The sequence below is a fragment of the Piliocolobus tephrosceles genome, chromosome 6, assembly GCF_002776525.5.
Source record: "Piliocolobus tephrosceles isolate RC106 chromosome 6, ASM277652v3, whole genome shotgun sequence".
Classification (NCBI taxonomy): domain Eukaryota; kingdom Metazoa; phylum Chordata; class Mammalia; order Primates; family Cercopithecidae; genus Piliocolobus; species Piliocolobus tephrosceles.
Window position 1 is genome coordinate 109501673 of NC_045439.1, and position 11510 is coordinate 109513182.

An 11510-nucleotide genomic window follows, 5' to 3' on the forward strand; every position below is an offset into this window, starting at 1 on the left:
CAGAAACTGGGCCATTAACTAGTGATCCAGAAAAGAACAAGGTAGAAAAAGTTATGGCAATTGTGGAGTTAAAAAATTGTCAACAGGTTAAAAATCATTAACCCCTGGGGAATGCAAATGACAGAAGTGGGAGGGGGAAGGATGTTTACTTTCTCCTTTATTCACATATTTGGATTATTACATTTTTGTCAATAAGCAACTTTTGCTTTTGTAATTTAAAAACTTAGCCTTAAAAGAAGTCAGTTATACTATTTTTATCAAATATTTAAAGCAGTGGTAAAACCAATTAACATTCTTGAAAGTGTGAAGAAATGGATGCTCTTATACTCTGTTTTAGAGAGCTTTCATTTGCATATACATTTTGGATTGCAACTTGGTAATATATATTTTTTAAAACCTTAAAAATTTGCTTTGATACAAAAATTTTCTAGGAATTTATCTTGGGGAAAAATTTAAAAGTATGAAAAAATCTACAAATATGTTCATTGCAGCTTTCTTTATAACAGTGTAAAATTGGCAACAACTTAAATATCCTTCAACATGGGATTGCTTAATTAAATCATGGTACAAACGTAAAATTTAAAATGACTGTTGGCAGCATGTCGGTTGCCACCCTAACCGTCATTTTCCTTTTCTCCCTTGCTAACAGAATTGCCATTTTTTGAAGATATTGAGTGGCAAGATGATCAAGGAAGACGGGTGCAGTTCAGGTAGTGAATTGTGATTGATTTTGGTCACCTTACACCGACGTATTTGGTTTAGGAGTTGACAGATGGTCTATTTCCGGTCAGTGAGACATCAAAGTAGTTATTTATGGAGTTTTTTGGAAGTACGCATTATATTTAAGAGATGTATGAAGAGAAAACTGTTTATTTTCACCTTCTTTGGATATTTCGTGTGAAGATGTAAGAATGTGATGCTTGGAGCTATGTAGCTATCTGAGGCTCTGAGAGAAAGCCATGAGTCACAGAGAAACCACCCAAAGCCTTCACTGTTGAATGGTCATGACCAGTTTTGAAACTGTCTAATTCCAGACTTTTTAATTATTAATTTTTTTTGGTTGAGCATCAACATTACTTACAAGTAAAATTGACCTGATTGATAAAGCTCTATATGCAGTGAAAAGATGTACAACTCTGGAATTAGCTTACGTTGAAATCGTGGGTAGCTCTTACTATGCTACTCACCATTACACCATGAACTGTTTACTTAAATTATCAAAGCCTTAGTTTTCCCATCTGTAAAATGGAAATAATATAGTTTCTATATTATAAGGAAGTTTTTAATGTCAGTGACAAATCTTTATGTATATATATAAAGAGAGAGTTTAGCAGAGTGACTTTAGTGAAGCTCAATATTAACTATTGTTAATAAAGTAACAATATTAATCTATACCAATATAGAGGGTATACATGTAATATTAAGTGATGAAAGCATCATTATGTACAGCAGTTACCATTTTATAATAATAAATATATATCCCTAGAAAAATTCTAGAAATGCATACCAATTAAGGTATTATTAATAATAATGCTTATCTTTGGGTATTAGGATTACTGATACTTTTAATTCTGTTCTTTTTATTTTTCTAAATGTTCTGGAATTTTAAAAGTAAGCATATATTATACACACACAAGTATATATACACACACATACACACACACACACACACATATATATATATTAAAGTAGTTAAATTTGGTGGGTGGTATGAAGAGGCAGAAAGAATGGAAAAACCTGCAGAGAATATTCAGAAGGAGTGAGGAATAGGTAGTGAGAACAGCTGCAGAAGCAAAGGGAGGAACTGATTTTAGGAAAGGGGTAATCAACATTATGGAGTGCTTCTGGAGAGTGACAAGTCAGATAAAGACTGAAAAGCATTCACTGAGTTTCATCTTATAGAGACCAGTGGTCACCTTAGAGAGAACTGTGTCAACTAAGAAACCAGAGTGCAGTGAAAATGAGAAGTAAATGCCCAACTAAGAAAGGAGTTGAAAAGTGACTAAATGGCAAAAGTAAATGTATATTAATCTTCCAATAAGCTGGACTGTGAAGAAGAAAGAGAGGGAGTGTTTCAGGAAAAATCCAGCAAAGAAGAGATTTAAGCTACAGAATGGGAGAGAGACTAGTTAGGGCAGGGGTCCCAAAGAGGCAGAAGAAAATGGTATCCAGCTGTATTTGTGTGGGAAAAAAATCTTTCAGTGAGAATTTTCATCACTTCATTTAGTGGTGTTTTTTGCTCCTTAAATGGTGTATTTTGAGGGACAGAATTTCATAATTTTAATGTAAAATATTTTTCATTATTGTCAGTGATTTTATGTCTTATTGTAAAAATAATTTCTTATCCCAAGGTCATAAAGATTCTCGCCTATATTCTCTTCTAAAAATGTGTAAAATTTGCATTTAAGTCCATAGTTCATCTTCAACTGATTTTGTTTATGGCATGAGGTTGACATCTTATTTCATCAAAAAATGATAGATAGCCAATTATCTCAGGTTTGTTACCTTTATCCATTGGTATTTGGTGGTACCTCTGCCATGCACAATAGTGATTTGTAAGAGCTAAGTGTTAGCATCTCTCCCCAACTCTGCATTCCCTGAAGTCATACTGGTACCTTGAAAGCACGCAAGTTTTAGTATTTACGCATGGAAATCAGCAGGCAATTACAAACAAGGCTGTTTTGGTTGGGAAGCTGGCTTGTTCGTGATGAATGGCTTTTGCAAAAAGAATCTAGATTCTAGAATCTGGATGCTAGATTTGAATTGCAAATATTTTGGTAGATATAGCATAGATTGTTGCATCTATGTTCATGAGTAAGATTAATCTGAAATTTTTTTCTTGTAATACTTTCGCTTGGCTTTTGAATGGAAATTGTGTTATCATTGTAAATTAACTGGGAATTGCTTTCTTTCTTTCTATTCTCCGGAAAAGTTTGATTAAAACTGAAATTAACTCTTTCCAGTAGAACTTATCGGTAAAATCATTTTGGGCCTGCTATGGTGTGTGTGTGTGTGTGTGCGCACACGCACGTGTATGTGCATGCATACACAAGCCTGTAAAAAGATTTAGGGTACTGATACAATTTCTTTTTCTTTTTCTTTTTTTTTGAGACAGAGTCTCATTCTGTCGCCCAGGCTGGGGTGCAGAGTCGCCATCTCAGCTCACTGCAACCTCCGCCTTTTGGGTTCAAGTGATTCTCGTGCCTCAGCCTCCCAAGTAGCTGGGACTATAGACCCCCTGCCACCAAGCCTGGCTAATTTGTGTACTTTTAGTAGAGATGAGGTTTCACCTTGTTGACCAGGCTGGTCTCGAACTACTGACCTCAAGTGATCCACCTGCCTCGGCGGTGCCGGGATTACAGGCCTGAGCCACAGTGCCTGGGCAACAATTTCAATATTGGTTGTAAGACCATTCATGTTTTCCTATTTTTATTTCATTTTTTTCCTGTTGTTTTTCTGGAGTCCATTTTCTAAGAAGTTGTCCTTCTTACTCAAGTTATCAAACTTATTGGCATAAAGATTTTCTTAACATTCCTGTGTTAGCTTTTTAATTATGCTTGATCTGTAGTTTTTTAAAAAATTTTCAGTATTTTAATATGTGTCTCCCTTTTTATTGATCAACCTTGCCAGAGGTTTGCCAATTTTGTTGGCATTTCAAAAACAACCTCTTTCTTTGTTGATGCTCTTTGGTGTGTATTTGTTTTCTGTTTCTTTAATTTATGTTTTGATTATTTTCTCACTTTTAATATCTTGTTCTGTTGCCCTTTTTCTAATGTTAAAAGTCTGGCCGGATGCAGTGGTTCACTGCACAGTGGCTCACTGCCAGACCTAACTTTTAACAATAGAAAAAGAGCATTTTTGGAAGCCAAGTTGAGAGGATAGTTTGAGGCCAGGAGTTTGAGATCAGCCTGGCCAATACAGTGAGACCCCTGTCTGTACAAAATAAATAAAATTAAGTCTTATTAATTTTTTACCTTTTCTTTTTTCTGAAATTTGGCTATATATTTTCTCCTAGTACTACAAGTTTTGATCTGTACTATTTTTGTTATAATTTAGGTCAATTTTTTAAACCTCCATCATATTTTTCTTTATTCCATGAATAATTGCTAAATATATAACTTTGTGAATATTTTAAAAATTTATTTATTGTGACTACTATTATACTGTATATAATACTGATGCATCAAAATTTATCAAGACTCGCTTTATCTCCTAACACATGGTCCATTTTCATAAACACTACATGTGTATTTAAAAGGTTGCAGTTTTTGCAGTTGCTGGGTACAATGTTCTATATATTTCTATTAAATGAAACTGTTCATATATTCCTTATCCTTACAAGTTTTAAAAATCTGTTTTACTGTTAATTATTAAGAGAGTTTCTTAAAATCTGTCATCTTGATGGTAGATTTGTCAATTTCTCTTTGTGATTTTGTCAATATTTGATTTATACTAAAGGTGAGTTACTATTTGAATAAGTTTTTCTCAACATTTTATTGACTTCTACATGAAACGGACCTCTACATTAAACTTGAAATAATAGTTCAGTGAACTATTATTTTTGTTATTGAATTGTTAAAATTCTTTAAATATATTATGGATAGTGAACTCTCTCTCTCTCTCTCTTTTTTTTTTAAGACAGAGTCTCGCTCTGTCACCCAGGCTGGAGTACAGTGGCACGATCTTGGCTCACTGCAACCTCCACCTCCCGGGTTCAAGCAATTCTTCTGCCTCAGCCTCCCGAGTAGCTGGGATTACAGGCATGTGCCACCATGCCTAGCTAATTTTTAGTAGAGACGGGGTTTCACCGTCTCTACTAAATATTGGCCAGGCTGGTCTCAAACTCCTGACCTTGTGATTTGCTGGCCTTGGCCTCACAAAGTGCTGGGATTACAGGCATGAGCCACCGTGCCTGGCCTCTGGACACTAGACTCTTATCACATATATGATTTGCAAGTATTTTCTCCCTTGTATCGGTTGTCTTTTCATCTAACAATGGCCTTTGATGTTTGAATGTTTTTCATTTTGACAAAATCAAGTTTATCTATTTTGTTGTCTCTTGCTCACACTTTTGATAGCATATCTAAGAATCCACTGTTCAAGGACATGAAAATTTACCCCTATGTTTTCCGCTAAGAGTTTTATAGTTTTCATTCTTAACATTTAGGTCTTTGATCCATTTTGAGTTAATTTTTCTATGTGCTGTGATGTAGGGCGTCCCTGTTTATTTTTTGCATGTGATATTCAGTTGTCCCAGAACCATTTGTTAAAGAGACTATTCGTTCCCCATTGAATGGTCTTGGCATTCTTGTTGAAAATCAATTGGCCATAGAGGTATGGATTTACTTATGGACTCTCAATTTTACTCCATGGATCTACAGGTTTATCCTTATGCCAGTATCACATTGTTTTGATTACTTTAGATTTGTGTAAGTTTTAAACCAGAAAGTGTGTGACTTCCAGCTTTGTTATTCTTTTTTCTTTTTGAGACGGAGTCTCCCTTCATCGCCCAGGCTGAAGTGCAGTGGCACGATCTCAGCTCACTGCAACCTCCGCCTCCTGGGTTCAAGTGATTCTCCTGCTTCAGCCTCCCCAGTAGCTGGGATTACAGGCACCTGCCACCAGGCTGGCTAATTTTTGTATTTTAGTAGAGACGAGCTTTCACCATGTTGGCCAGGCTAGTCTCAAACTCCTGACCTCAAGTGATCTACCTGCCTTGGCCTCCCAAAGTGCTGGGATTACAGGCCTGAGCCACCACGCCTGGCCTGTAATTCTTTTTCAAGATTGTTTTGGCCCGTTGTAGCTATATGAATTTGAGAACTGGCTTTTACATTTTTGTGAAAAGGCCATTGGAATTTTGACAGGCATTATGTTATCTCTGTAGATTTGGATAGTATTGCCATCTTTAGTTTTCCAATCCACTAACACAAGGTGTGTTTCTATTTATTTAGCTCCTCTTTAATTTCTTTCAGCAACGTTTCAGTGTAGATGCCTTTCACTTCCTTGATTAAATTTATCATGAGGTATTTTTGTCTTTTGGATGTTATTATAGTGTAACTGTATTCTCACTTTCTCTTTCAGATTGTTTAGTGCTCCTGTATAGCAACAGAACTGATTTTTTGAGTATTGTATTACACCTGAAAGTTGGATGAATTCACTTATTAGCTCTATTATTTCTTCTGTGCATTGTTTTTTTTTTTTTTTTTTTTTTTTGAGACTGAGTCTTGCTTGTCGCCCAGGCTGGAGTGCAGTGGTACGATCTCGGCTCACTGCAAGCTCCGCCTCCCGGGTTCACGCCATTCTCCTGCCTCAGCCTCCCTAGTAGCTGGGACTACAGGCGCCTGCCACCACGCCCGGCTAATTTTTTGTATTTTTAGTAGAGACGGGGTTTCACCATGTCAGCCAGAATGGTCTCGATCTCCTGACCTTGTGATCCGCCTGCCTTGGCCTCCCAAAGTGCTGGGATTACAGACTTGACCCACTGCACCCAGCCTCTTCTGTGGATTTTTTGATATTTTCCATATAATCAGGTCATCTGTAAAAAGGAATACTTTTACTTTTTCTTTTTAATCTATATTCCTTTTACTTTTTTCTTGCCTAATTTCTCTAGCTAGAACTTCCAGTAAAATGTTAAATTGTACCTGTGAAAGTGGATATACTTGTCTTGTTCCTGATCTTGGGAGAAAAGCTTTCAGTCTTTCACTATTGAGTACAGTATTAGCTGTGGGTTATTCATAAATGCCCTTTATTATGTTAAGGAAGTTCCTTCCTATTTTTAGTTTTCTGGGTGTTTTTGCTCATGAAATAGTATTGAATTTTGTCAAATGCTTTTCTGCATCAATTGAGATGATAATATCGTTTTTCCTTCATTCTATTAATGTGATATGATACATTGATCAATTTTCGTATGTTGAATCATCCTTACATTCTATAGATTCCTGGTATAAAACCCATGTGGTCACACTGTGTAATCTTTTAATATGCTGTTGAATTTCATTTGCTAGTATTTTGTTGAGGAGCTTTGCAACTATATTCATATATGCTGAGTATATTGCATATTCTCCTGTGGTTTCTTTATTTGGCTTAGGTGTCAGGGCAATGCTGGTTTCATAGAATAAGTAGAAAGCATTCCTTTCTCTTTTTTAGGAAGACTTTGAGAAGGATTGATGTTAATTCTTTATATGTTTGGTATAATTCACCAGCGATGTCATCTGGTCCTGGAGTTTTCTTTGTTGGGAGTTTTATTATTATTATTACTGATGTAATCTCTCTCTCTCTTTTTTTTTTTTTTTTTTTTTGAGTCCTGCTCTGTCACCCAGGCTGAAGTGCAGTGGCACAATCTTGGCTCACTGCAACCTCTGCCTCCTGGGTTCAAGCAATCCTCCTGCCTCAGCCTCCTGAGTAGCTGAGACTACAGGTGCATGCCACCATGCTGAGCTAAATTTTTTGTAGAGGCAGGGCTTCACCATGTTATCCAGGCTGGTCTCAAGCTTTCCTTCTGCCTCAGCCTCCCAAAGTGCTAGGATTACAGGTGTAAGCCACTGTGCCCTTTTAAATGTAAATGGTTGTTGCTTGATGTTCCCTCTGACCCCTGCTTTTTGCTGTATCCCATTGGTTCTGGTATGTTGTTTTCATTTTTATTTATATCTAAGTATTCTCCAACTTCCGTTGTGATTTCTCCTTTGATCTATTCATTGTTTAAAAGTGTTTTTAAATTTCCCATATTGGTGAATTTTCACAAATTTGTTATTTGTGAATAAAAATAGTTTTCCTTTTGTTAATTGATTTTTAGCTGCATCCCATTGTGGTCAGAGAATATACTTCCTTTGATTTCAATTTTTAAAAATTTATTGAGACTGTTATATGTGGCCTAATATATGATCTCTCCTGTAGAATGTTCCATGTGCATTTGAGAAGATTATTTATTGTGTTGTTGGGTAGAGAGTTTTATCTATATCTGTCAGGTCTGGTTTATATAGGTCTAGTTGGTCTAGGTCAGTGGTGTTCAATCTTTTGGCTTTCCTGCCACATAAGAAGAACAATTTTCCTGGGCCACACGTAAAATACACTAACACTAACCATAGCTGATGAGCTTAAAAAAAAAAAAAAAAATCACACACACAAAAAATCATACTGTCTTAAGAAAGTTTACAGTTTTGTATTGGGCCACATCCAAAGTCATCCTGGGCTGCATGCAGGTTGGAAAAGCTTAGTCTAGGTTGTTCAGATCTTTTATTTTCTTACTGATATTCTGTCTAGATGTTCTAACCGTTATTGATAGTAGGGTATTGAAGTTTCCAAATAATATTGTAGAGTTCTCTATTTCTCTCTTCAATTCTGTCAGTATTTGTTTCATATATTTTTGAGTTATTTTGTTTGGTGCAAATATGTGCATAATTTTTATATCTTCTTGATAAATTGGCCCTTTTATCAATACATAATCACCTTTTTTTCCTCCTGTAGCAGTTTTTGGCTTTAAGTCTAAAGTATAACCATTCCCACTCTTTTTTGATTACTATTTGCATGGAATATCTTTTTCACTCTCTATTAGTTTCCTAGGGGCACTGTACCAAAGTATTGCAAATAGGGTGCCTTAAAACAACACAAATATATCTCTTACAGTTCTGGATGCCTAAAATTATAAATCAAAGTGTTGACAGGATTATGCTGTTTCTGAAGCCTCCATGGCAGGATCCTTTCCTGCCTCTTCCAGCTTCTGGTAGTCCCAGGAATTCCTTGGCTGATAGCTGCATAACTTCAATCTCTGCCTCCTTCTTCACATGTCTTTCTTCCCTGTGTCTCTTCTCTTCTCTCTCTCTCTCTTTTTCTTTTTTCTAAAATCTTGTTTTTATTTTATTTTATTTTTTTTAGAGACAGGGTCTCACTCTGTTGCCCAGGCTGGAGTGCAGTGATGGAATCATGGCTCACTGCAGCCTCAACCTCCTGGGCACAAACAATCCTCCCACCTGAGCCTCCCAAGCAGTTGGAAATACGAGTACATGCCACCACACTTGGCTAATTGTGTGTGTGTGTGTGTGTGTGTGTGTGTGTGTAGAGATAGGGTCTTACTATGTTGCCCAGGCTGGTTTCAAACTCCTGGCCTCAAGTGATCCTCCTGCTGTGGCCTCCCAAAGTGCTGGGATCACAAGTGTGAGGCACTATGCCCAGCCTACTCCTCCTGTTATAGGCACATCAGTCATACTGATTTAGGGCCCATCCTAATGACCTCATCTTAATTCGATTATGTGTGCAAAGACCCTATTTCCAAATAAGGTCACATTCACAGGTGCTGGCTGTTAGGACTTTAATATATCTTTTATAGGGACATAATTTAACCCACATACCATCCTTTCACTCAAACGATTTGTGTCTTTGGATCTAAAGTCAGTCACTTGTGGATAGCATACAGTTGCATCGTTTTTAAAAACACACTGTGCTGGGGCCAGGCACAGTGGCTTACACCTGTAATCCCAGCACTTTGGGAGGCAGAAGTGGGCGGATCATGAGGTCAAGAGATCGAAACAATCTTGGCCAACATGGTGAAACCCCATCTCTACTAAAAATACAAAAATTAGCTGGGCGCGGTGGTGTGCTCCTGTAGTCCCAGCTACTCAGGAGGCTGAGGCCGGAGAATCGCTTGAACCCAGGAGGCAGAGGTTGCAGTGAGCCGAGATCGTGACACTGCACTCCAGCCTGGTGACAGAGCGAGCCTCCATCTCACATAACTAACAAACAAACAAATAATAAACCAAAAACACATCATGCTAATTTTTCTGCCTTTTGATTTGAAAGTTTAATCTATTTACATAAAGTAATAACTGATAAGAAAGTACTACTTATGCCATTTTGCTCTTTGTTTTCTGTATGTCTTTTAAAAAAATTCCTAACCTTTGTGTAAATACTACCAGAGTAAGACTTTTCTAAAATGTCAAAAAACAACAGATGATGGTGAGGATGCAGAGAAAAGGGAAACTCGTACACTGCTGGTGGGAATGCAAACCAGTACAACTTCCATGGAAAACAATATGGAGACTCTCAAAGAACTAAAAGCAGAACCATCATTCCATCCAGCAATCCCACCACTGGTTATCTACCCAAAGGCAAATAAGTCATTGTATCAAAGAGACACCTGCACCCATATGTTTATCACTGCACCATTCCCAATAGCAAAGATATGGAATCAATCTAAGTGTCTATCCACAGATGACTGGACAAAGAAAATATGGTATATGTATACCATGGAATACTACTCAGCCATTAAGAAAAAGAATGAAATCATGTTTTTTTGTAGCAACATGGTACAAAATGAGGCCATTATCTTAAGTGAAATAACTTTGAAACGGAAAGTCAAATACCTCATGTTCTCACTCATAAGTGGGAGCCAAACAGTGTGTACACATGGACATGGAGTGTGGAACAACAGACACTGGAGACTTGGAAGGTGGGAGGGTTCGAGGGGGCTGAGGAATGAGAAACTACCTTTTGGGGACAATTGTAGACTATCTGGGTGATGGGGACACTGAAAGTCCAGACTTCACCACTACATGGTACGTTCATGAACCAAAACTGCACTTGTACCCCCTAAATCTACAAAAATTAAAAAAAAAATACTTTTCTAAAAGAACTTTTAAAGACACCTGGTTTAATCAAGTACAATTTAGTTAACTATGCAGTTTTAGCATACTTCTAATTAAGTATCATAATTCATAATAATAGCAAAAATATACACGATACCTAGAGTTAACAGTGTTAACTCTAAATGTTTGGTCATGATACCATTACGAAGGCTTCAAAAAGGAAAATTTATCATATGCTTTATTCTAAATTCCGTATTTTTCTATCAGCTCTTCTGCTTTAGAAATAAAGGCACTCATTGTATCTTCCTTTGACAATCCTTTTTGGAGGTTCTGTGCTTCCCATTTGGCCTTGCCTTTTAATTCTAGCATTTCTGGACACTCAATAGTAATGTTTCCAATTACAGCTTGTTTCTAAAACCCATACAGTTCTTTCAGTTCTTCATCATCTGGTCTTGTTTTGAGCTTCCTCACATCTTCTGTGATCATGTCAAAATCAGCCTGCAGGGACATGGTAGCTGGGCTATTGCTGCTCTCCAGGCACTCCTTCTGTATGTCTTATGCCTTTTTTGTTCCTCATTTCCTCCACTACTGCCTTCTTTTGTCTTGCATTGATTTTTTTTTTTTTTTTTTTTTTTTTTTTTGTAGTGTACCATTTAATACCCCTGTAATTTTCTTGACTGTTTTTAGAGACAGGGTCTTGCTCTGTTGCTCAGGCTGCAGTGCAGTGGCATGATCATGGCTTACTGCAGCCTCAAACTCCTCTAATTTTCTTATCAGTATGTTAAAAAAATTTTTAAGTAGTTACCACAGAGGTTACAATTCACATCATAAATTTATAACAACCTAGTTTAAATTGATCCCAATTTAGCCTTAATAGCATACAAAAATCTCTGCTCTATACAACTCTGCCCATACTTTATGTTGTGATTTTCA

The 11510-nt window shown here is 36.8% G+C and overlaps 1 pseudogene; it reads right to left on the reverse strand.

Annotated features, from left to right (window-relative positions):
- Positions 1-10820: 10820 nt before the first annotated feature.
- On the reverse strand, positions 10821-11087 carry LOC111553679 (annotated as a pseudogene).
- Positions 11088-11510: the final 423 nt, after the last annotated feature.